This window comes from Microtus oregoni, unplaced genomic scaffold (assembly GCF_018167655.1).
Source record: "Microtus oregoni isolate MIOR12 unplaced genomic scaffold, Mior012 000121F_ref0000216, whole genome shotgun sequence".
NCBI lineage: Eukaryota > Metazoa > Chordata > Mammalia > Rodentia > Cricetidae > Microtus > Microtus oregoni.
In genome coordinates this window covers 2,054,795-2,078,069 of record NW_024544753.1, presented here as the reverse complement: position 1 = coordinate 2,078,069, position 23,275 = coordinate 2,054,795, and the positions used below count along the sequence as shown (strand labels likewise).

The 23,275-nt window shown below is 42.4% G+C and overlaps 1 pseudogene; it reads right to left on the bottom strand.

The window, feature by feature from the left end:
• Nucleotides 1-4,394: 4,394 nt before the first annotated feature.
• Nucleotides 4,395-5,276, bottom strand: LOC121444398 (annotated as a pseudogene).
• Between the last annotated feature and the right edge of the window lie 17,999 nt (nucleotides 5,277-23,275).

Genomic DNA, 23,275 nt, shown 5'->3' with positions numbered 1-23,275 from the left:
TTATTGTTAATTACTGGAGGTGAAGTCAAATGACTTACTTTTTCACTAATCACATGTGAGTACACAGCTTTAGGCAACTGAGTAAACAGAAGGCCCACATAGATTTGAAGCCCAGAAGAAAGCTTGAAGTCAAGGAAATAAAGGTATGACAATAAGCACACAGAGCAATGGCTAAGTGAAACCGGGGCTTGAGTGAGGTCTCCACAGGCAAAAGTGTTAAAGAAACATCATGCTAAAAGACAGATGGAGAGGTTATCAGCCAAGTCTGCCACACAGGATGTTTTTATATGTGTTGTTTGGAGGCAAGTTTTTAACCTTTCTGAGTCCGTTTCCGTATGTTTAAAGTAGACACAACAGGATTGCCCCCTTTATTCAAGAGATGAAGGCTAACGCTAATGCATGATTGAAGCCCAGCTTCCTTGTGAGAATTCCTGTTAAACAGTTTTTTTTGCTTCAGTGCTACTGTCTCTCTTTGCAGTCTTGGCTCCGAGGAGTTTCAGAGCATAATTATGCTGCTGTATACACTTCTTCACAGCTTTTATTTGCTAATCTTTTCTATAGTAATTATAATACCAAAAAGTACCATGAAGATTGTTCCCAGAAGTCACAAGGCGCACAAGTCACAGGACACTGACAGGGTACAAAGGTATCCATGTTTATCAGCCTAACTGGACTCACTACGTGCAATAGTTTGCTTTTCCTTTAAACTCTGATTTTGAGATTAAGTTTGTGGGATTTTTAATTTTCTTTGAACTTTTTTTTTATTTATTAAAGATTTCTGCCTCCTCCCCACCACCGCCTCCCATTTCCCTCCTCCTTCCTCCAATCAACTCCCCCTCCCTCACCAACCCGAAGAGCAGTCAGGGTTCCCTGCCCTGTGGGAAGTCCAAGGACCTCACACCTCCATCCAGGTCTAGTAAGGTGAGCATTCAAACTGCCTAGGCTCCTACAAAGCCAGTACGTGCAGTAGGATCAAAACCCAGTGCCATTGTTCTTGAGTTCTCAGTAGTCCTCATTGTCCGCTATGTTCAGCGAGTCTGGTTTTATCCCATGCTTTTGTAGACCCAGTCCAGCTGGCCTCGGAGAGGAACATGGGACGTACTCACTCATAATTGGTTTCTAGCCATAAACAAAGGACATTGAGCCTATAATTCGTGATCCTAGAGAAGCTAAATAAGAAGGTGAACCCAAAGAAAAACATATAGTCATCCTCCTGGATATTATCCTTCATCAGGCGATGAAAGGAGACAGAGACAGAGTCCCACATTGGAGCACCGGACTGAAATCCCAAGGTCCAAATCAGGAGCAGGAGAGAGAGCACGAGCAAGGAACTCAGGACCGCAAGGGGTGCACCCATACACTGAGACAATGGGGATGTTCTATCGGGAACTTTTCATTTTTTTTGAGACAGGGTTTCTCTATGCAACAGCCCTGGCTGTACTGCAACTCACTCTGTAGACCAGCCTGACCTCAAACTCTGCCTGCCTCTGCCTCCCAAGTGCTGGGATTAAAGGTGAACCACCATTACCCAGTTGGTGATGGAGTTTTTAGCTTTCAATCGTGGCAGAATTTATTACTTACAATTTCATGCCTAACAATTTCTATGTGAATTTCATCAGCAAAATTTGCATATAGTAAGCTTTGCTATTGTGTTGTGGCAACTTCATCACAAGAAATTTTCAATGAAGGGCTGGAGAAATGGCTCAGTGGTTAAGAGCACTGGCTGCTCTTCCGAAGGTCCTGAGTTCAATTCCCAGCAACCACATGGTGGCTCACAACCATCTGTAATGAGATCTGGCGCCCTCTTCATGCAGGCAGAATGTTGTATACATAATAAATAAATAAAATCTTTAAAAAAAAAGAAATTTTCAATGAAGATTTTGACGAGGAATCTAAGAAGTATTGCCTGAGTTAACATTGACCACATGGTAAACGTTCACAAATGGTATTTCACTTCCTCCTCGCGTCTCAAGCACTGCAGACACTGTAGATGCTTGAACAGAAGGGCAGTTTGCAATGTTATAATGTGTAGAAATATCTAACAATGTCTATAAATTCTCATTTGAATTACATAAATTTCTACCCCACTTTTTCTTTAATTAAGAAGAGTATCTCTACATTCTTCAATCTATATTCCCATCTAGTGGCCCACAGAGGCAACTGCCTGCAATTGAATTTCCTCTTGGTTTTATTTTTTTTTAAAACCTGGAGAAAAAACAAGAAAGATAGTATGCCCTAGTTAAAATCACAGATAGACTCACTGACCCAGAGGTGTCTATTACAAAACCTTGGACAAGTTTCTACTCATTTTCTATAGACTTTTTATGTCAGAGAACTGAACTCAGCAGCTATAGACTGTTTTAACTGAGTTTTGCTTTAGTATTATATTCAAAGTCATTCTCCATGTCATTAGGTCATTAGCCACTTTGCAAACATAATATTAAAGACTATACAATATTCCAACATTTGTTAGATTGATTGTTCTTAAAACTTCAGCACAAACATTGCGTCATTGTGCCTTGTATCTCTTTGTCCATATTTTTCCTATTCCTTAAGTTTGTTTTTTTTTTAATAATTTTTTTATTAAGAAAAGAAGAAAAAAACATAAACAAAAAACAAGTTTCCACCTCCTCCCAGCCTCCCATCTCCTTAAGTTTGAATTCTAGTCTAGAAATAACTATCAAAATGTGTTTGCTTAAAAAAAGAAAAGAACAGCCCGGTGGTGCTGGTGGTACACACTGAAAAACTCTCTTGGGGGTGGAGTCTGGACTGAGGTAACTCCCAAGGGAGGGGATTTGGTATGGAACTTCCACCAAAACACACACCTTTAATCCCAGCACTTGGGAGGCAGAGGCAGGTGGATCTCTGAGTTTGAGGCCAGCTGGTCTACAGAGTAAGTTCTAGGACAGGGCTCCAAAGTGAACCCCTGTCTCAAAAAACCAAGAAATAAATAAAATAAAGAATCTTGTCTCTATGTCGATGATCTCAAGAGTGAATTGGAAATAAAGGATAAAAAGGAAGGACTATGTATGGTGGTAATCCCCATAAGAGGATCACAGTCTGTCTAACAAAGGAAGCAAAGAAAGAGTGATGGTTCAGCAGGTAAGGGCACTGGCTGTCAAACCTGACCACTGGAGTTCAATCCTTGGAACCCATATGGTCGGAGAGATCTGATTCCTGCAAATTGTACTCTAACTTCCAAACAAGCACTATAGCGTGTGCATGAACACACACACTCACACACACACACACACACACACACACACACACACGTGCACACACAGCTGCACAAGAGAAACAAAGTTAATTACAAATTTCAAGTTAATTAATGATTTAACTAACTCACAATGGGTAGGAGCTGCTGATTCCTGGATATAAAAAAAGAGCTATCATCTCAAAGAAAAGATGGTAGTAAGAGCCCCACAGCCCCAGCTCATCTCTGGGCTGGGGAAGCCACGTGTGTCTTCTGGATCCTGGGAGGGTCCTTATTACAGAGGGAGAACATTTTTCTTGACCCTAGGTGCTTTTGGAGTCGCCTGAATTAAAATTCTGAACTCAGGACTTGGTAGGAATTTCTGTGTTATATCTTGAGTCAGTCCTGCTTCTTTTTGCCAACAATTTTCTCTGTTGAAACGTGAGTGTCTTTCTACACATTACCTTCATGTTTTAGAATGGAAAAGCCCGCTATCCTCAGCTTTCTCATTCAATACTGAGCAGCTGCTAGGATGCCACTGTCAGCCACTGACAAGCTTACATCTCCAGGATGAAAATAACAATGAAGATTGGTCTTACGTCGCAATCTCAGTAATCATAAATAACTGAGGATGCAAACAGAAGTTGATGGTTAATGTAAAATAGGTGCTTGGGTGTGTATTTGTGAATCCTTTCTCTTTTAGAAGGCTAAATAATACAAAGACTACGTGGCTGGCTTCTGTACCCAGCAATGACAAGCTCAAAAGAGGCCTGAGTCTCAGTAGTTTACCCGAAGGCAATATCTGGTTCCGAGAAAGACACAAACTGAGACCACCCAGGTACCACCCAGGAACAGACCATCCAAAGGAAATTCCTAACGTTCCTACCATTGTAGATAGGATTACCTGCCAGCACACACCCATTGTTTTTCCACCAGGACACCCCTAGACAAATGTCAGCCAGCCACAGGTCCTGAACCTTAGAAATCCCTTACCCCAATCTCTGCTATTATGAAAACCCCAACCTAACTGAGCTTGGACTCTCCTGGTCACTCCAAAAGTTGGACACACAGAGAGTCCAAGTTTGAACTTGAATAAGAATAAAGGCTCTTTGCTTTTACACGACTCGGTCTCCTTGTTGTTGTTTTTTTTTTTTTAACAGACTTAATTCACTTTTATTTATTTTTTTTTGTATAAAAATCCTTATGTGGTGGCCACAGCTGGAGCCTGGGTCCTCTGAACAGAGACTCTGGTGCGGGTTTTCACAAGATGGTCAGTGAATTCCTGGTAAGGAGACTTGGTGAACACAGTCTTTTTCCAGAGGTCGGGGGTCAGGTAGCTGTAGGTCTTAGAGATGGCATCAAAGATGGCCTTGGCAAAGTTTCCCAGAGTGGCAGTACAGCCCCTGGCTGATGTGTAGCAGTCATCAATGCCAGCCATCACCAGTAGCTTCTTGGGCACAGGAGCGGGGACTATGCCAGTGCCTCTGGGGGCAGGGATGAGAAGCACCAGCACAGAAACACAGCGGCCTGTCACTTTTCAAGGAACAGTGTGGGGCTTGCCAATCTTGTCCACCCAGTAGCCTCTCCACACAGGGACAATGGAAAGCTTGGCCAAGATGATGGCCCCTCAGATGGCAGTGGCTACCTCCTTGGAGCACTTGACACCGAGACCTACGTGACCATTGTAGTCCCCAATAGCAACGAAAGCCTTGAACCTGGTCCGCTGGCCTGCCCTAGTCTGCTTCTGCACGGGCATGATCTTCAGAACCTCATCCTTTAGGGAAGCTCCCAGGAAAAAGTCAATAATCTCAGATTCCTTAATGGGCAGAGAGAACAGGTATATCTCCTCTAGGGACTTGATTTTCATGTCTTTGACCAGGCGGCCCAACTTGGTGATAGGAATTCACTCCTTGTCTTCAGCTTTACCTCCGTAAGCCCTGCAGCCTTGTCCTCGGCCACGGCCTCCACCAAGGCCATGGCCCCTCAGACAGCTGCCGAATCCTGGGCAAAAGCCGCCACGGCCTCCTAATCCTGGGCCCCTGGGTCCTCCGGGCCCTCCTGCTGCACCGGCGTCTTCCACCATTTGGTGTTTTCCAGAAGAAAAGAAGCTCCTAGTTGGTTTCTGGGGAACTCTGTGGTCTTGACATAATAGCTTCCAGGTTTTAAAAAAATATTTTTTAGAATTGGTGAGATGGATTGGTGGGTATTTGCCACCAAAACCTTAAACCCCGAATTTGATCCCTGTGACCCACGTAGCAGAAGGAGAGAACCGACTCCAGAAAGTTGTCCAGTCCTTTCTTAAAAATATTTTTTAAAGGCCTTCAAATTTGGGTCCTTATGATAGTGCAGTACTAGAATGCACTTGGTTTCCACTTAAAGTAAAAGAGATGATAAAATGTTATAGACTTCGAAATCTTTACTGAACAAGAACAAAGATCCAGAGTGGCAGTTCCACCTTGAATATGATATGCTTTTAAGTGCTGGTTTCTGTTTTGAGATAGAGTCTGTGTATAGCACCCTATCCTCAAACTCGTGATCCTCCTGCCTTAGCCTCCTGCCTTAGACATGTAGGAGTTTAGGTGTGTACCATCATACCCAGGCTGTATTTCCTGAGTTCAGATCCCCAGAACCCCGGACATGTTGGGTGAATGGGGTAGGCTGCATGTTATTTGGGGGCACAAAAGACAAAGCAGAGCCCTGGAGCAATCTGGCCATTCCAAGTGACCCGTATGAGCAAGCTCTTGATTCAACTGAGATGAGTAAAGAAGGGAGAGCCTGGATGGTGACCTCGGGCCTCTGCATGCGCATGCACACAGTATGGGAAAAAGGCACAAAGAAGATAAGATGACTCCACGGTCCATCTCCAACTCTGGGTGTAAAACAGTGGAGGGAAAAAATGAGAAGCTTTCCATCAAGTTTTTTCTCCTGAGAAAAAGAAAAAAGTAAAATCTTTCCTTAGGACTATGTGATCAGAACCACCGGAAACGCGTTAGATGAAATCAAGAAGGTGTAGCATTAGAGCATGTCATGGTGTTCCAAAATAACCGCCCAGGACCATGGGTACTCTAATGCCTGGGAAATAGGACAAATTGCCCACAATTTGAAAGTGATAGTCATGACATCAAACGGAAAATTCTGAAGGTTCTAATGTTTACTTAGATTGGTCCGCCAATTTGAACTGTAATAGAGAGATCCGTAGTGAATACTAATCATAACTGAAAACACAATTAAGAAGCCGTGCCGAAGTTACAAATTTCTCTGAACATCTGCTGATACCAGGCACCAAAAATATGTTTGGAAACGCAGCTATAATAATTTGAATCCATTAAAAAAATTTCAGAATGATGCAACTTGAGCTGTGATTTTCAAACAGATCATTTGTGGGAAGAATTAGGTACGGAAAACTGAATGAAAAATTGTCATGCCTAGGCATGAAATGACTTGGAAGAAGTGTTGTTTAGAGCTTTCTCAGCAATAGGTGGGAGTAGACGGCTGAGGTTATGGCTTTGTCTAAGATTTAGAGTTGGAAAAGGAGAAGGGCCTTATAGTCATATGAAGATATGTTGGACTGATTCACCAAAAACTGCAGAAATTGTGGCCCAGAGACACGAGGCGCTAGAGCATACGTACAAGCAGTAGAAGCAAGGTATTAAAGATATTAACTGAAGCCCATGCATAGATTGCTGCTATGGAATATTGGTTTAAGGTGTGTTACATTTGTTTATGCTGTGGAACATTTGTTTAATGATGCAAAGTTGTGTTGCGTCTTTTATGATGCATTTGTTTAACTCTGTGAAGCTGTGTTACTTTGCCTGTCTAAAATACCTGATACTCTAATCAAGCGCTAAAAGATCAATAGTGAGACAGAAGAAAGGATAGGTGAGGCTGGAAGGCTGAGAGAATAAATAGGAGGAGCAAGAGAACAAGGGAGGGGGACTCTAGGAGCCTGCCACCCCTCCCCTCTCTCCCTCCCACCCAGCCATCCAGCCACACAGTCAGCCACGGAGTAAAAGTAAGATAATTGGGTGGTGGTGGTGCACGCCTCTGACTCGGGAAGCAGAGGCAGGCAGATCTCTGTGAGTTCGAGGCCAGCCTGGTCTACAAGAACTAGTTCCAGGACAGGCTCCAAAACCACAGAGAAACCCTGTCTTGAAAAAAAAAAGAGTAAGATATACAGAAGTAAGAAAAGGAAAAAGTCCAAAGGCAAAAGGTAGATGGAATTATTTAAGTTAAGAAAAGCTGGCTAGAAATAAGCCAAGTTAAGGCCATGCATTCATAAGAACGAATAAGCATCCATGTGTGATTTATTTGGGAGCTGGGTGGTGGGTCCCCAAAAAGTCAAAATTGTAAAAAAACAACATCAAAAAACCACCACCAACAAACAACTATAGATTGCCTCTGAGAAATGCCACTAATTATTATTTTTAATTTAGTTTAATTTAATGTGTGTGGGAATTTTGCCTGTATGTATGTCTGTGCACCATATACATGCAGTGTTGAAAAAGGACATCAGATCCCCTGGACCTTGAGTCCTAGATGGTTGTGGCTACCATATGGGTTCTGGAAATCGAACCCGGGTCCTCTGGAATTGCAGCTAGTACTCTTAACTCTAGGGAGTCGTTTCTCTAGAACTGTCAACCAATTACTATTTTTTTCTTTTTGAGACAAAGTTTCTCTGTGTAGACCAGGCTGGCCTCAAACTTTTTCCACCTACTTTTCCTTCCCAACTGCTGGGATTAAAGGCATGTGCCACCATGTCCTCTCTTTGACCAATTATTTTAATTGGTATTTCTGTTAAAGTTGGCCAGGTACCGTAGAGACTTGGCTTAGTGACTCTAAATTTCCTAGTTTCTTACTCTTGGTACCCAACTCTTATACGCTCATGAGCTCACCCAGAAAATGCAGGAGCTTTATCCACACACTTTCACAAGTCTCATTCTAGCAAGGATTTTGTCATTGTAGTTTTGATTTGAAAACATATCTACATCCTAGCTATATTAAAATCCCAAGTATATTCTAAAACAAGAGGCAGACAGGATTTATCAAATATCTTAAGCTCTTTGGCTGTTTCTGGAAGCACCGAAACAGAACACTTAGAGATCTGAAAGGTCTCCTGGAAGAGGTAGCTGTTTAATGAAGCTTTGCCATTAACAGCTAAGCTAAGTTTAGCTAACTCTGTTCTCTTTAGGTATTTGCAGGGATAGCTTTTTAATTCATTCACATTTGATGTGTGTGTGTGTGTGTGTGTGTGTGTGTGAGTGCGCGCACACACATGTGTGTCCTTACTGACAGCTATAATTTGGAAATCACATGCCTCACACAGGGAAATGTACTGGAACTGGGTCTACAACCAGTGCCACTCTTTTTGGAGGTTCAGAAACTTCTGACAGAGGGGCCTGCTAGAGGAGTTGCTCACTGAGGTCATTCTTGTATCACTATCTTCTAAATGGTTATCGCTCTTCCTCTCCTTCTCTGTCTTCCCCATTTTTCCTCAGGTTCTCCTCTCCCTTCCTCATCTTCCTCCTCCTCCTCCCCTCCTTCCATCTGCCAAGCCCTCCTTTTCCTTTTTGCTATCCCTCTCTCTTTCCCTTCCTCCTCCTGCCATTCTCTCTCTCTCTCTCTCTCTCTCTCTCTCTCTCTCTCTCTCTCTCTCTCTCTGTGTGTGTGTGTGTGGCCCAGCAATCATGGGCTTAGCAGACTCCTCTACAACTTATGTCTGCCTCTAGTATATTCTAGCTTAGTCTGCCTCAGCACAGGCTCAAAGGCAATAAATCCAGCCAATCTTTTTCTTCCCTGAAGCAGATTTCCCTGTGTAACCCTGGCTGTCCTGGAACTCGCTCTGTAGACCAGTCTGGCTATGAATTCACAGAGATCCACCTGCCACGGCCTCCTGAGTGCTGAGATTAAAGGTGTGTGCCACTATATCCTGGCAAATCCAGCCAATCTGAAGTGAAATAAACCCTCCCTGATTTCAGGTGTTTCTTGGGCATTTGTCACAGGCATTGGTCATGTCTTAATAATATTTGTTAACCTATCTATCATCCAACCCCAAAGCTGGGACATTGCTAATAATGTACTTCTGCTTAGCTTTTCCCATCTCTCCCAGAAATGGCCTGATGTTTTATGCATTTGCTGTTTTGTTCTGTGTGTGTGTGAAAACACTGTCTTGTTTCATTCTGGTAGGTTTTGTACTCTGTTCATAGCTGCTCAGCCATGTCTCCTGGGACTTCCTTTGTGTCTTGGTTACTTTTCCTGTTACTCTGATAAATCTCCCGACAAAGGCAACCTAAGGGAGAAAGGGTTTATCTTAGCTCTCAGTTTGAGGGCACAGCTCACCGTGGCAGGAGGTTGAGGCAGCAGGAACTTAAGGCAGCTGCTCACATGGCATCCATGATCAGGAACAGAGAGTGATGCATGCATGTATTAAGCTTACCTCCTTTTCATACAGTCAAGCATACAGCCCCCAAGTGGTGCCCTTCAAACTGGGTGGGTCTTTCCACTTCAGTTAACCTGATCAAGATAATCCCTCACGGGTGGGCCCAGAGGCTTATCTCCCTGGTGACGGTGGAGCTCCTCAAGCTGACAGTTAAGATTCACTTCCACACTTGATTTACTCGGCATGAGGTTATTAGCAGCTGTGCACTGTGCTGCATTGAAGAAGTCGTTCATCTTCTTTTGAATAATTAATAGAAACCAACCAAGGAAAGAGTGACTATAGGAGTATTTCAAGCGAGGAAGGGAGTAGCATAGGTGGTCACTAGTGCCCAGGAAATGTTGGGTAGACAAGAGTAGAAAGATGTTAGATATTGGTTACTGAAAGATGATAGCCACTTATGATGAACTCATTTTGGTGCCCCTGTAGCACATTAGGGAAAATATGGTCCAGAAAAAAAAATGTATGGTACATTATCATAATTAGAAAAGAGGATCTTGGGATTGGAGAAAATGGCTCAGTGGTTTACAGCCCTTGTTGTTCTTGCCGAGGACTGGGGTTCAAGTCCAAGCACCCATATGATAGCACTCAACCATCCGTAACTCCAGTTCCAAGTCCCTCTTCTGACTTCCAGTGCAAGCTTTTGATGTACATACAGACAGACATAATACTCAAATAAATAAAGTAAAATAAATTAGTCTAAAAAAGTTTTTTTAAGAAAAGAGGGTCAGCTGTGGAATATCATTTTAACTATGTGAAGGTGTGTAGCATTTGTTTCCTCTGCCTTTGTTACCAGTGCAAAGATATGTTGCATTGTTTTCTGCCACGTTTATTTAATTATGTGAAGATGTGTTGCATCTGTTTCACCTTGCCTGCCTAAGTTACTTGACTAGTCTAGTAAAAAGCTGAATGGCCACTAGCTAGGCAGGAGAAGAATAGGTGGGGATGGTGGACAGACAGAATAAATAGGAGGAGAAAGTCGGTCGGGAGAAAATGAGAAGAAGAAGAGAACGAGGGAGAAAGAAAGGGACACCCAGGGCAAGAAGTCAGGCAGCCATCAGCTAGCCAGATATGAGGAGAAGGAGTAAAAGGAAGATATACAGGGGGAAAAGAAGGCAAAAAGCCTCAGGGCAAAAGATAAAGAGAAACAGGTTAATTTAAAAGAGCTAGCCAGAAACAAGCCTGAGCTAGGCCGAGCATTCATAACTAATGTCTCTGTATCATAATTTGGGAGCTGGTTGGTACTTCAAAAGAAAAAGTCTGGTACAAGATTCCCAAAATTTCCCACCACATAAAAATAGTAAGTGTTTGAAGAGGTAGGAATTCTGCGTTGTCTTGATTTGATATATTATACACATGTATTGAGTTATCCCACTGTAGCCCATAAATTTCTGCAAGTAATCATGGGTCAATTAAGACAATAAAGAAATGAGTGCTTTCCAGCCTGGTCTACAAGAGCTAGTTCCAGGACAGGCTCCAAAACCACAGAGAAACCCTGTCTCGAAAAACCAAAAAAAAAAAAAAAAAGAAATGAGTGCTTTGCATGGAAGTAGAGCATGTGTGATCTATAGCAAGGGAGGCCAGTGACTCTGAGGCCTGAGGAAAAAACAATAGAGGATGACTTTAGACCATCACCTAAAGGCCAAATCACACAGGGTCATGGAGGCCATGGTAAAGATCCAGGCTTCTGTCCTAAGTGTGATGAGAGAAATTAGGCAGGATAATGACACACTCTGATCTTTAATTTAAAAGGTCAATTTGACTACATATGGCGAATAAATTGAGAAGAAAAGGTGCTAACAATTCAATCCTGAAGTCGTTTCTATTCTCATCCCCACTAGAAAAGACAAGGAAATTAAGACTCAGTGATTTTTGGGTGACTTGCCTAGGAATGCATACAGAACAGAAAGGATTTATGTTAAATTATTATACTTTGTATGTTACAATTCTCTAAAGGAACAGTACCGATAGAAATTGCTTTACTAAACTGGCTGACAGGATGTGGTCTAGGTAGTTCAACAAAGGCTGTCTCACAGAGGAAATGTCCTCAGTGGTTGTTCAGTCTATGAGGCTGGAGGTCTCAGCTGTTCTAATCTGGCCCTGAAGGTCTCAAGGTTTCTTTGGGAGCTGCTAGTCTGCAATTTGTGTTGAAATACTGAGGAAGTCGGTTTGAAAATCAGTGAAGGAATTTCACAGCAACAAGATAGATGGGTTTGCCAGCAAGATTGAGGACAAGCAGGCAAAAGCCAGTTTCCTTCTTCAGTGCCCTTTATATCTGGGCTGTCACCACTTCTATTGTGTACCAGATTTAAGGTCTTTCTTCCTACTTCAAATAATATAGTTCAGAAAACTGTACACCGAAGTGCCTCATATCTTTGGTTTTAGTTGATGCTAGATTCATTAAAATTGGCAACCAAGATTAGCCATCACAAGTTCATCCATTGTCAACTTGACACATAACTTTCATCTATTCATATCATGTTTAATTTCTAAATGAAAATAATAATCATGCCATAATTCCATCAAACATGATATAATTATCCCACCTAAAGCTATAGACACATTATATAATTTAGAATAGATGTCATAGTCCCTTGAGGTATGCTTGATATTTTATTGTTTCGTAACTTAAATACAATAATATAGGTTTATACCAAGTAAACACTGATATTATCTTAATCAATGATACATTGTATGATAAAGATATAAAGGAAAGAGAACTCAAAAATAGGCTTTTATATATAAATGTGTAAAACTTGTTCTGAACACACTAGAACAGAAATTGGTACCAAGATTGTGTGGTATTTCTCTGAAACCTGACCTGTTTTTTTGTGGGGGAGGATTATGTTGAAATTTGGGACTTTGTGTGTAAAAAGTCATTGAGTGATCAGAGTTTAGTAGACCGTTCTGTGGGAGCTTGAAAGATGAAAACGTTGAGAGCAATATAGACAACCGGAGGTCTGCATTTAAAGGTTTAAGGAAACAAATGGATGTGACATTTTGAATTACAAATCTTTGGTTCTGATCAGCTGGGGGCTTAAGGATAATTGTGATTAACAAAAAAACAAAGACCATTTTGCTTTACTGTGACAATTGATGCTAGTTAAATGGGGCCCAAAACAACCAAACAAGCAAACAAAAAAACAAACAACCCCACTTATAATTAACATGAGATCAGCATTATTGAGATGAAATCTTCTGGAAAGTGTTTCCTCAAGGTTAATATACAAAGTATTTTCCAGAGCAGGACCAAGACTGCATCTCAGACTGGCAGCTGAACTTGGTGCTGTGTAAACGTCTCCTGGGTGTTCCTGACTTTGACAAACATGCAAACTGCAGTACTAAAGGGTCATGGAGACCAGAGTAGCTGAGGCTTAGCTTTGTGAGAGGCCAGGAGAGACCACTGGTGAAGGGGTTTCCACTGCAATGGAAATCATGCAAGAATGAATTTGCAATGAAATCATGCAAGAATGCAATTGAAGAAATCATGGAGAGATGTTAAAGCTTGGCACCATGTAGCATGATTAGAATTCTTACAGATATGGCAAGGGGCCATTGGTGAAGAGGAAGCTTCAGGAATAGTGGAGACCCCACCATATTGGAGGTACCAGTGCCATAGGACACCGGCTACCTTAGTGACTGACAGGTGGAAAGTGGAGCTGGCTTGAATCTACAAGACAACTGCACATTCAGTGGGTTGCAGAAGCAGAGAACTGGAGGAGCTTCCCGAGCCCCATGGAGCCCGGGAGACTGGGAATTCTTACCTCTGGACTTGGGTTTTGCTTTGATTTGACTATGACTGTGCCCTGGTTCTTCCCTCTTGAAATATTGTAGGAACTGAATATTTTAAAGAAACTGAACTTTTAATGTTTGACTTTTTTAATGTGCACCGGTTATTTTGCCTGTGTGTATGTCTGTGTGAGGGTGTTGGATCTTCTGGTACTGGAGTTACAAACAGTTGTGAGCTGCCATGTGGGTGCTGGGAATTGAACCAGGGACCTTTACGAGAGCAGCCAGGGCTCTTAAGCCCTGAGTCATCTCTACAGCCCTTAGTGTTTGAAGTTTTAAAGACTGTGGGACTTTAAAAAAAATAAGAGTGTGCTTTGTATTGTGGTATTGATATTAATGTAAGATCTTGTGGATTAGCAAGAAAGTAAAGGTTATGGTTTAACTACGGTGTACTGGTGCATCAAGTTGGCAAGTAGTCAAATGTTCTGATTAGAGGTTTTTTTTGGGGGGTCAACTGACACAATTGAAAGTCATCTGGGAAAAGGAACCTCAACTGATAAAGTACCTCCATAGGATTTCCTGTAGGTAAATTTATAGGGAATTTTCTTGATAATTGAAGTGGGACAGCCCAGCATACTGTAAGCATTGCCACCCAGGGGCTGGTTGTCCTGGATGGTATCAAAAATGAGGCAGAGCAAAGAGCGAGGAGCAAGCCGGGAAATAGCGTTCCTTCATGCTCTCTGCCTCAGTCCTGCCTCCATGTTCCTGCTCTGCTTGAGTTCCTTCCTCGACTTTCCTCCGTGGTGGACTGTGAGAAGGGTGTGTAGAACAAATAAGCTCTTTCTTCTCCAAGTTGCTTTTGGTGGTGGTGTCTGTATTACAGTCATAGAATGTAGCTAGGATTCTTCAGAATCTGTCCTCTGAAATGTGATACCATAAATGGAGGTAGAATTTAGACAGGTTTATATTTGAGATACAGACTTAGGAATTCATTGGCTCATATTCAGAACCACTGTACTGTAAGAGATCACACAGGAAGACAATATAGATAGAATAAAAAGGACAAGAGAAAACTAGAGGTTATCTATTATTTAGAGCTTAGCAGAAAAGCTGTCTGAAGAGCAGCCAGCAAGGTAAAAGTCAAAACACAAGAGTATTTCTATGCTGGGCAGTGGTGGTGCAAGCCTTTAGTCCCAGCACCTGGAGGCAGAGGAGTCTCTGTGAGTTTAAGGTCAGCCTGGTCTATTGTGCAAGTTCCAGGACAGCCATGGATACAAAGACAAACACTGTCTGGGAAAAAACAAAATCCAAAAAGAAGGAAAGAAAGAAGGAAGGAAGGAAAGAAAGAAAGAGAAACGAGTATTTCTTTTTTTATATAATAAACACATTTTATTATTTTTTAAAGATTTATTTATTATGTATACAATATTATACAATTATTATGTATACAACTTTCTGCCTCCATTTATACCCACATGCCAGAGGAGGGCGCAAGATCTCATTACAGATGGTTTGGAGCCACCATGTGGTTGCTGGGAATTGAACTCAGGACCTCTGGAAGAGCAGACAGTGCTCTTAACCACTGAGCCATCTCTCCAGCCCCAGAAACGAGTATTTCTATATGAAAACCATTAGGAAAAGAACCACATCACTTCCTGGTCAGTTATACTAAATGTTTCAGAATGACAAAGACATTTAAGGACTGAAAAATGATAGTTTGATTTAGAAATAGGGACATCACTGTAGATCTACAAAAATGACCACTTAAGTAGCATCACGAGGAAGAAAAGCATGCTGAATTATATTTAAAAGTAAATAGAAACTCTCAGAGAGTATTAAGTTTTCACAGGAAATATTATGATGGAAACCATAAGAATTTTAGACTGGAAGCTTCTAAAGGGAAAGAAAACATCTAACTCTGAGCAGCTGGTAAAGTTCTTCCACTTGATGGATGTGCAGTAAATGTTTCTTGAGCTCAACTAAATTACATGCAGCTCCTACTCCCTCTCTTAGGGAACTATGCCAATCAGAGTGGAGGTACAACCACAGCATGGCGGCATGGCATGTTCTCTGCCCCATGGTAAATGTACCTTCAAAACGAGTGCGTATCCATGAAGCCAAAGTCCCTCTGAAAAATACTCAACTGCTCTTGGATATCTAAGGATCATTGGGGGCTTTCAGATGTCCATCTTGTGGCCATTTATTATTTATTAAGGATTAAACACTAAAATGCCTTCCCAAGCCAAAGTGATCGCATAAGTAAGTGTGTGGAATGTTCTAGTAGGGACTACAGTGAGCTCATAAGATCAAATGACATCTGAAGAGGCCAGGCACTGATTATTTCCAACCAATTAATGACCAATTGGAAAGTGTGTATAAACATGGAAAATCAAGTTTTATATCGAAATCTAGATTTTATACAGAAATCTATTTTTATTAACAATGGGTCAGCCTTTTTTAAAATTTTTGTTTTATTTGCATTGGTGTTTTACCATGAGTATCAGGTCCCTGGAACTGGAGTTACAGACAGTTATAAACTGCCATGTGGGTGCTGGGAATTGAACCTAGGTCCTCTAGAAGAGCAGTTGGTGCTCTTAACCCCTGAGCCATCTCTTCAGCCCAAAAATCTAATTTTTATACAGAGATTAACTTTTACATAGTATTTTCCAATGCTGGTAGTCTTTTCGATTTGACACATACACATGTATGTTTGTGAACATAGTTGCACATATATACTGTAGGCTAAATAAAATATATCTGTTGACATTTAACCTATGAATTGTGGATTTGTGAGCTCCATTTTAGAGCACTTTTAACTCTTGCTACCAGACTGCCGGGAGTTTCTCCACCATCCTTACTAACATGCTTGCTCTGATTTTCCCAAAGAATACAATGTTGGAGCCAGGCAGTAATGGCACACGCCTTTAATCCCAGCACTTGTGAGCAGAGGCAGGTGAATCTCTGAGCCTGGTCTACATAGTGAGTTCCAGGACAGTCGGTGCTACACAGAGAAACCCTGTCTTGAAAAATGAAAACTAGAACCCCCCCCCCCCCCCGCAAAAAAAAAAAAAAAACAAATCAAGCAAGCAAAAACAATGCTGGCTGTTTATTTATTTTTTGATGTCAAAAACTATCAGAGATTCCTATTTTTCTACAATAGCTACTTCTTAGCTAAGCTCTATCTTAGCCACTTTAGGGTATATGTAGAGAAGCTTGATAACATTATTTCCTCCATACTTCTGTGTTACATGGATAGGCAATGATATTGCAGGATATGGAGATTTTCTTTCTTCCTTCCTTCCTTCCTTCCTTCCTTCTTTTCTCTCTCTCTTTCTTTATTTTTTTCTTTCTCTCTTTCTCCCTTCCTTCCTTCCTTCCTTCCTTTATTTCTCTCATTCATTCATTCATTCATTCATTTATTGTTTTTTTTTTTCGAGACAGGGTCTCTCTGTGTAACAGTCCTGGCTCTCCTAGAACTAACTCTTGTAGACCAGGCTGGCCTTAAACTCACAGAGATCTGCCTGCCTCTGCCTTCTGAGTTATGGGATTAAAGGCATGTGCCCCCACTGCCAGGCTGAGGATTTTCTTCCAAGTCCACTCTTTTCTGAATGAAAAGATGAAATAAAAGGAGGACAATTACTCCTAAAATAGGAAGAAGATTTTTAGTGTATATATAAGGGAGAAAGCAGAGAGACGAAAGGGTACAGGCTGAACGTGCCTGGCAGACTAAACGGGAGCTTGAGACAAAGAGAGGAAGAAGGAGAGCAAGAGAGGAGCAACCTACCCAAAAGCTAGTAATCAGGCTAGGGAAAGGGAAGTGAAGACCAGCCCCTGGGAGCGGGAGGTTTAGGATAGAGGGTGTGGTGAGAAGTTCTGGGAGGAGCCATAGGTACTGAGGGGATTCTGGGAGAACTGGGAGGAGCCACGGGTATTGAGACTGCTGTGAGAGCTGACAGAACGGGTCCCAGTTGACTTTGCTATGTTAATAGATGTCTCATTTAGCCATTTGTCCTGGGTTTCCGAGATGTAATGCTTTCCACTGTAGCACAGCTGTCTTCTGCATCAATCAAGGCATATTTTTGTTTGTTTGCTGCACAACTAAATAAGATACTACATATATTCCGTTCAACACGCCAGAGCGCTGTACTGCAGAATGTTTGAATATAAACAAGACTCAGACCAAACTCATAAGGAAGCTTGTGCGGTCTAGTAAAACAGCATCTAAATATCTGTAGTCTAAAACAAATTGGAAAGTATTGGAAGATCAGAAAAATCAGGACCTGGTTTAGTTTGGGGCTAGGAAATTGGCAAGAGAGAGAACTTCATTTTTCATTCATTCATTTATTCACTCATACCTCTATGATAAATTTATTAAACGCCCTTATTTCGCCAGTTATGTCACAAGTTTCTAAGAGCAAACTACTATCTAATTCAGAGCATCCATTACCAGAAGTCTGGAAACTGGGCCTGGTAACACCTGTAATCAAAACAATACTGAGTTTAGAACCTATCATGGGTAAGCAGCTGAGAATGTCTTGATAATGGCTAAAGACAGCTCTTTAAAAAAGGATTCTTATTCTCGTAAGACTTTTTGTCTTGAGATTAAATAGCTTTCTGTCCTTCTGCTGGTGAAGGAAGGTGGGGGTTTTTGATGACCTTGCATCAAGGTCAGAGGTTATAAAATTACTCACACAATCCTTGCATTTACATACCTAATGCCCTTCATTTGCCTTGCCTACATCTCTGACCAGTTAACTCCAGAAAATCAGCTTACCTGTTTTTCTAATATCATGGTACACTACAGATTTCCTTAAGAACTATATGGGAAAGTGTTTGTCTTCAGAGCCCTCTGACTGACATTTAAATTCCAGCTTTACCATTTCTTTGGGCTGGAGTTTTGGACAAGTCTACCTCCCAAGGCTTCTGTTTTCTCATCTGAAAATGAGGATAATAATAATAATAGCCAACTCATTGTGATGTTGTATAGTTAAATGAGGTAATATACACTAGTGGGTGTGAACGAATATAATCTCACTATAAAGCAGAGAAGATTCTATTAATTTAGATGGTCTTAAGTCTCCAAAAATCTATGCTCCCTGGAACTATTAAGACCCTAAGTGAGAAATCAGCTACCAACTGCAAATCCTAAAGACAACCCAAAATCATACTGCTTGTAGGCCACAGCTTCTACCAGTTAACCTTAATGTTAGCCCAAGGGTAAAGTATCTAGGCAGATATTTTAAGAGATAATAAAGGCAAGTTGTTTATAAAAGGCATCTATGTCTTTAATACCGTCTTTTTTGGCTTGTTTAAAAATAGATACTAGTCTGGGCGGTGGTGGCACATAACTTTCAATCCTAGCCCTCGGGAGGCAGAGGCAGGTGGATCTCTGAGTTTGAGGCCAGCCTGGTCTACAGAGTGAGTTCCAGGGCAGGAGGGAGGGCTACACTGAGACCCTGTCTTGAAAACAGTAACAGTAAACCAAAACCAAAACCAAAACCAAATAATAATAAAATAAAAATAGGCATTACTCAACAGAGACAAAAACAAATAATTGAATAAAATAAAAATATATATTACCCAATATATCTCTGAAAATACTGCGCATAATATTTTTTTAAATTTGTTTTTCCTATTTTATGTTCATTGGTGTTTTGCTTCCGTGTACATCTGTGTGAGGGTGTCATAAGCCCTGGAACTGGAGTCACAGACAATTGTGAGCTGCCATGTGGGTACTAGGAATTGAACCTGGGACCTCTGGAAGGGCAGACAGTGCTCTCAACTGCTGAGCCATCTCTCCAGCCCCAATATTTTCAAACATATATTTATTAGCTTCCCACTATACAGCAGCCAATACTCATATATATATATATATATATTTAAAAATAGATTTATAATTTTATAAAATACAAGTATATATATTTGGTTTTTATTTTTTCAAACATTTTTTTTGGAGACACGGTTTCTCTGTGGCTGTCCTGGAAATCATTTTGTAGAGCAGGCTGGCCTTGAACTCACAGAGATCCATCTGCTTCTGCTTCCAGAGTGCTGGGATTAAAGGTGTGTACCATTGCTGCGGCCTGGCACTCTTCGTTTGTTTGTTTGAGACAGGATTTTCCTGTGTAGCTTTGGCACCTGTCCTTGAACTCGCTCTGTAGAGCAAGCTGTTCTGGAACTCACAGAGATCATCCTGCCTCTGCCTCCCAAGTGCTGGGATTAAAGGCATGCGCCAGCACTGCCAGGTTCCTGGCCATATTTTACAGATGGAGACAAAAGGATGTTCTGAACAATTGAAAGTGACCCAGGAGGGGAAAATGGTCAAGTTGGCTCTAAGATTTTCTTTTTGTTTTTTGGTATTGAAACCAGGTGTTATCAAGAACTAAAAAGGACACTAGCAACAAACATATATTTTTTTTAAGTTTTTCAAGACAGAGTCCTGGCACTAGCTCTGTAGACCAGGTCGGCCTCAAACTTACAAAGATCCCCCTGTCTCTGCCTCCCAAGTGCTGGGATTGGCATCTGCCACCACTGCCTCTCAACAAATATAATTTCTGATGGGTCACTGTAGAGCTCCACTTTCAGCCCATGGGATAGGTCCTATGCAATGCTCTTCTGACTTCTGAGTTGCCTGTTTTGTGGAGTGGGGTGGTGGTACTGGAAGGCTTTTTATGGTTTGGTAAAGGTATCACGCAGATTTCTGGGTATCACTACAGCTTCTTTTTCCATTCTAGTCAGAAATTTGGAGTCACATGGATGAAAGGTGATGACAGTATCCCCCCTCCGCCCCTGCACCAGGCATAACTTGGAGAAGCCCCAAAGGCCAGGAGAGCTATTAAGCCCCTTCAGTCTAGAAAGTGCACAAGAGTGGGTGGTGCCAAGGAGGGCGTAACAGGAACTTTCTGGAGTTCTGGCTGGCTAAGGAAGAGCTTTTACCAGAAGCAAAGTTAAGTGACCCGGCCTGGTGTGGTGGGGCTGAGCCTGGCTTGGCCGGAAGGAGTTTGGGTGGGGTAGAGTGGGCCAGCTTCTGGACAGAGGTGAGGAGGGGAGGCTTCCACTAGGAGCTAACCCCAGCTTCATAAACCCAACAAAAAGGTCTGGGGCATTGTTAAAAAGGCCCTAGGATTCTGTCTGCCCATTTAAGAGGGAGGAAAACCCCAGTTGTGTGATGCAGCTTTAAAGGGGCTGGTGATTGACAGAATGTGTAGCAGTGGATGGGGTGGAGCCGCTGGGTGGGGTCTGGGACAGGCAGCTGGGAGAAACCAAAAGGGAGAAACAAGCAAACCATTGCCCCAGATATCGCTAAGGCTGGGCAAGGGACGCTCCTGCGAATGAGGGGAAAGGAGGGTTTTCCATCTTACCACCACTCACACCACGGGCTAACTCCCTCACACCCTTCTGTCTTGTCTTAAGATCAGTACTACGGAGTGTGCCGGCATCTCCCTAAGTCTCCCTGGGCTTGGCTCGCGGGGCGAGGCGGCGAGGACCCGCGCGCGCTCTGGCCCTGGAAGGGGCTGGCAAGAGAGGATGCCTTCGGAGGCACGGAACCCCAAAGTAAGTCTCTTTCATTTTGCGCGGCCAGCACCTCGCCTTCGGCCGCCCTCGCAGGGTTTCGGCGAGGCGGGGACGTGGCCGCATTTCTTCGGGTGGCTCACTCCTGGAGGAAAGAAGGGTGGGGCAGGGTGGAGTAGGGTGGAGGAGACGGGTGGAGGGTGGTGCTCTCGCGCCCTGAGAGGCCACGTGGCCAGCCCGTGCGCACTGAAGCGTGTTGTGTGTTTACAGCCTGGGTTTCCACTCCTGGTGTTACTGCTTCCCTGCCACCCTTCTAGCATTCTTTCTTTTTGTCACACTCCAGCATCCCTATCAGGTTGCTTGAAACCTCAAGCTGCAAGCTGGGAGGGCTCCATCTTGCCTGGCTTCTTAAAGGGGCAGTGCACAATTTTACCTAGGGGACGTCTCTACTTGGACTGGCAATTCAGTTTCAAGAAGAATATCTATCTGTGTCTTACCTTGTTTTAACACTGCCTGTTTATTGGAGGGAATTTATGTGCAGAGAGCGGCACCTCCCTCCCCCAGCTTCCCCTTCAAACTTGGTTGTAATATCCAGTGGAATTTTAGGAGGTGCAGCGTGGGCATTGATGCCAATGTGCACATTAGTTAACCACAGAGTCAATTGGCTCTGCAGTTTTAGCTGAAGGGAAACATTTCCATTTCTTAAGAGATAACACTGCAGTTTAGATGACTTGAACAAATTAATTCATTCTACAAATATATATTTAATGCCAACTTTATTGCCTGTGGCTAATTATGCTGCTGGACGATGTGTATAAAATCTCAAGGCCCTGCAGAATGCTGTCAGTGACTCCTTTATTAGCTGATTGCTGGCCAAGACCTCCTCCCAGGATATGGAGAGGAATGTTGAATTTCATTCCAACATTTGCCAAGCATCTCTAACATACACACTCCTAGTTCATATGTATTTTCTTCCTATCAATGCTGGGAATCTATATACTCAAACCAAAGGAACTGGGAGCACAGGCTGGGTAACAGGATAGCTAGTCAAAATGGCTTGCAAAGTGAGTGTGTTGGTACATGCCTGTTGTGTCCGCACACGGGAGGCAGAGGCAGGTGGATCTCTATGAGGTCAGGGTCAGTCTGGCCTACATAGTAAGATCCTGGCCCCCAGAGCTACAGAATGAGACACTGTCTTAACAAAAACAAAAAACAATAAACAAAACAAAAAAAAACAAGCTTTGGAAGAGAACAGGGCAGATCTTGTATGCTCGATCATTTTCACATTGGTGTCTTATCCACTACCTTGTGTTGGGAAGGAGGTCCTCACTACCTCCCTCCCATTAGCTGAAAAGAATTGGTATAACAAAAATTCAGGAGAAATGGCTTTTATGGACCAGGGACATCTTTTACATGTGTTTCTCTTTTGTTTCTGCTTAGCGAGGGTGAGGGTGGCAGGATTGAGGATGGAACTTAATGATGTCTCCACACACAGTCCACCAGTTAGCTGTCTCTAGTTTAAATGCAGAGAGTCGCTTTCTTCTGTAATACGCTGGCTTTCATTGTGTCTCTAGGACCAGTTCTCATCAAGAAAAGGTGTCCGTTCTAGGTTCCCCAGCAACATTTTAAAGGGAATAACAATCCTCTATCCTGTGTCTCCTCGCCTCTATCCTGTGTCTCGTCTGTACATCTTCTAAATTTCAAACAGTCTTATTCCAAACAGCCCATATTATTGAGTTGGCTGGATTCAGATTAAAAAAAAAAAAACCACGACTCAACATTTTTCCTGTGGCCTCCTGAAAACAAAGGAAAACACCTTCAAAAGAACCACTCCTGGTTGGTTTTGACAGCGGGAGTGTAGTCTTGTCATTGAGTCAAAAGCCACTTGTGCATACCAAACCTCCCCTTGAATGGAGGGAGGGGAAGGAACTGTGTGTTGATTCCGCAGCCACTATTCCGCCTTTGGTATTTATGTCATTTATTTGGGGATGCTGTATTTCTGTTTTAACATTTGCTTGTCCCTCGTTTCACATTTGTTGGATTTTCTTTGTGGGGAATTTCTAGTTGTATATTTGGGAACTAGGAAACGCTTAGCTGTCATATTGTTGCTGAAATATGCTCAATGCCTTTCTAGGACAATGGAAACTTTATGAACCTACTAAGAAGTACTCAAGGAAAGCAGTAGAAATTTTCTCCAAGGGTTTTAAGTGGCTTTTGCGTTATTTGGCGTCGTTCTGCTTCCTTGGATTTTCATCTATGACAAGGAAAAGGGGCTTCATGAGAGATAATTGTAAAAAAAACAAAAACAAAAGAGAGTATCTCTCTCTTTGTCTCTGTCCACCTTCTGTCTCTTTCTCCCCCTTCCCCTCCTCTGCCTCTGCTTCGCCTCCCTCTGCTTTTGTAATTCCGTA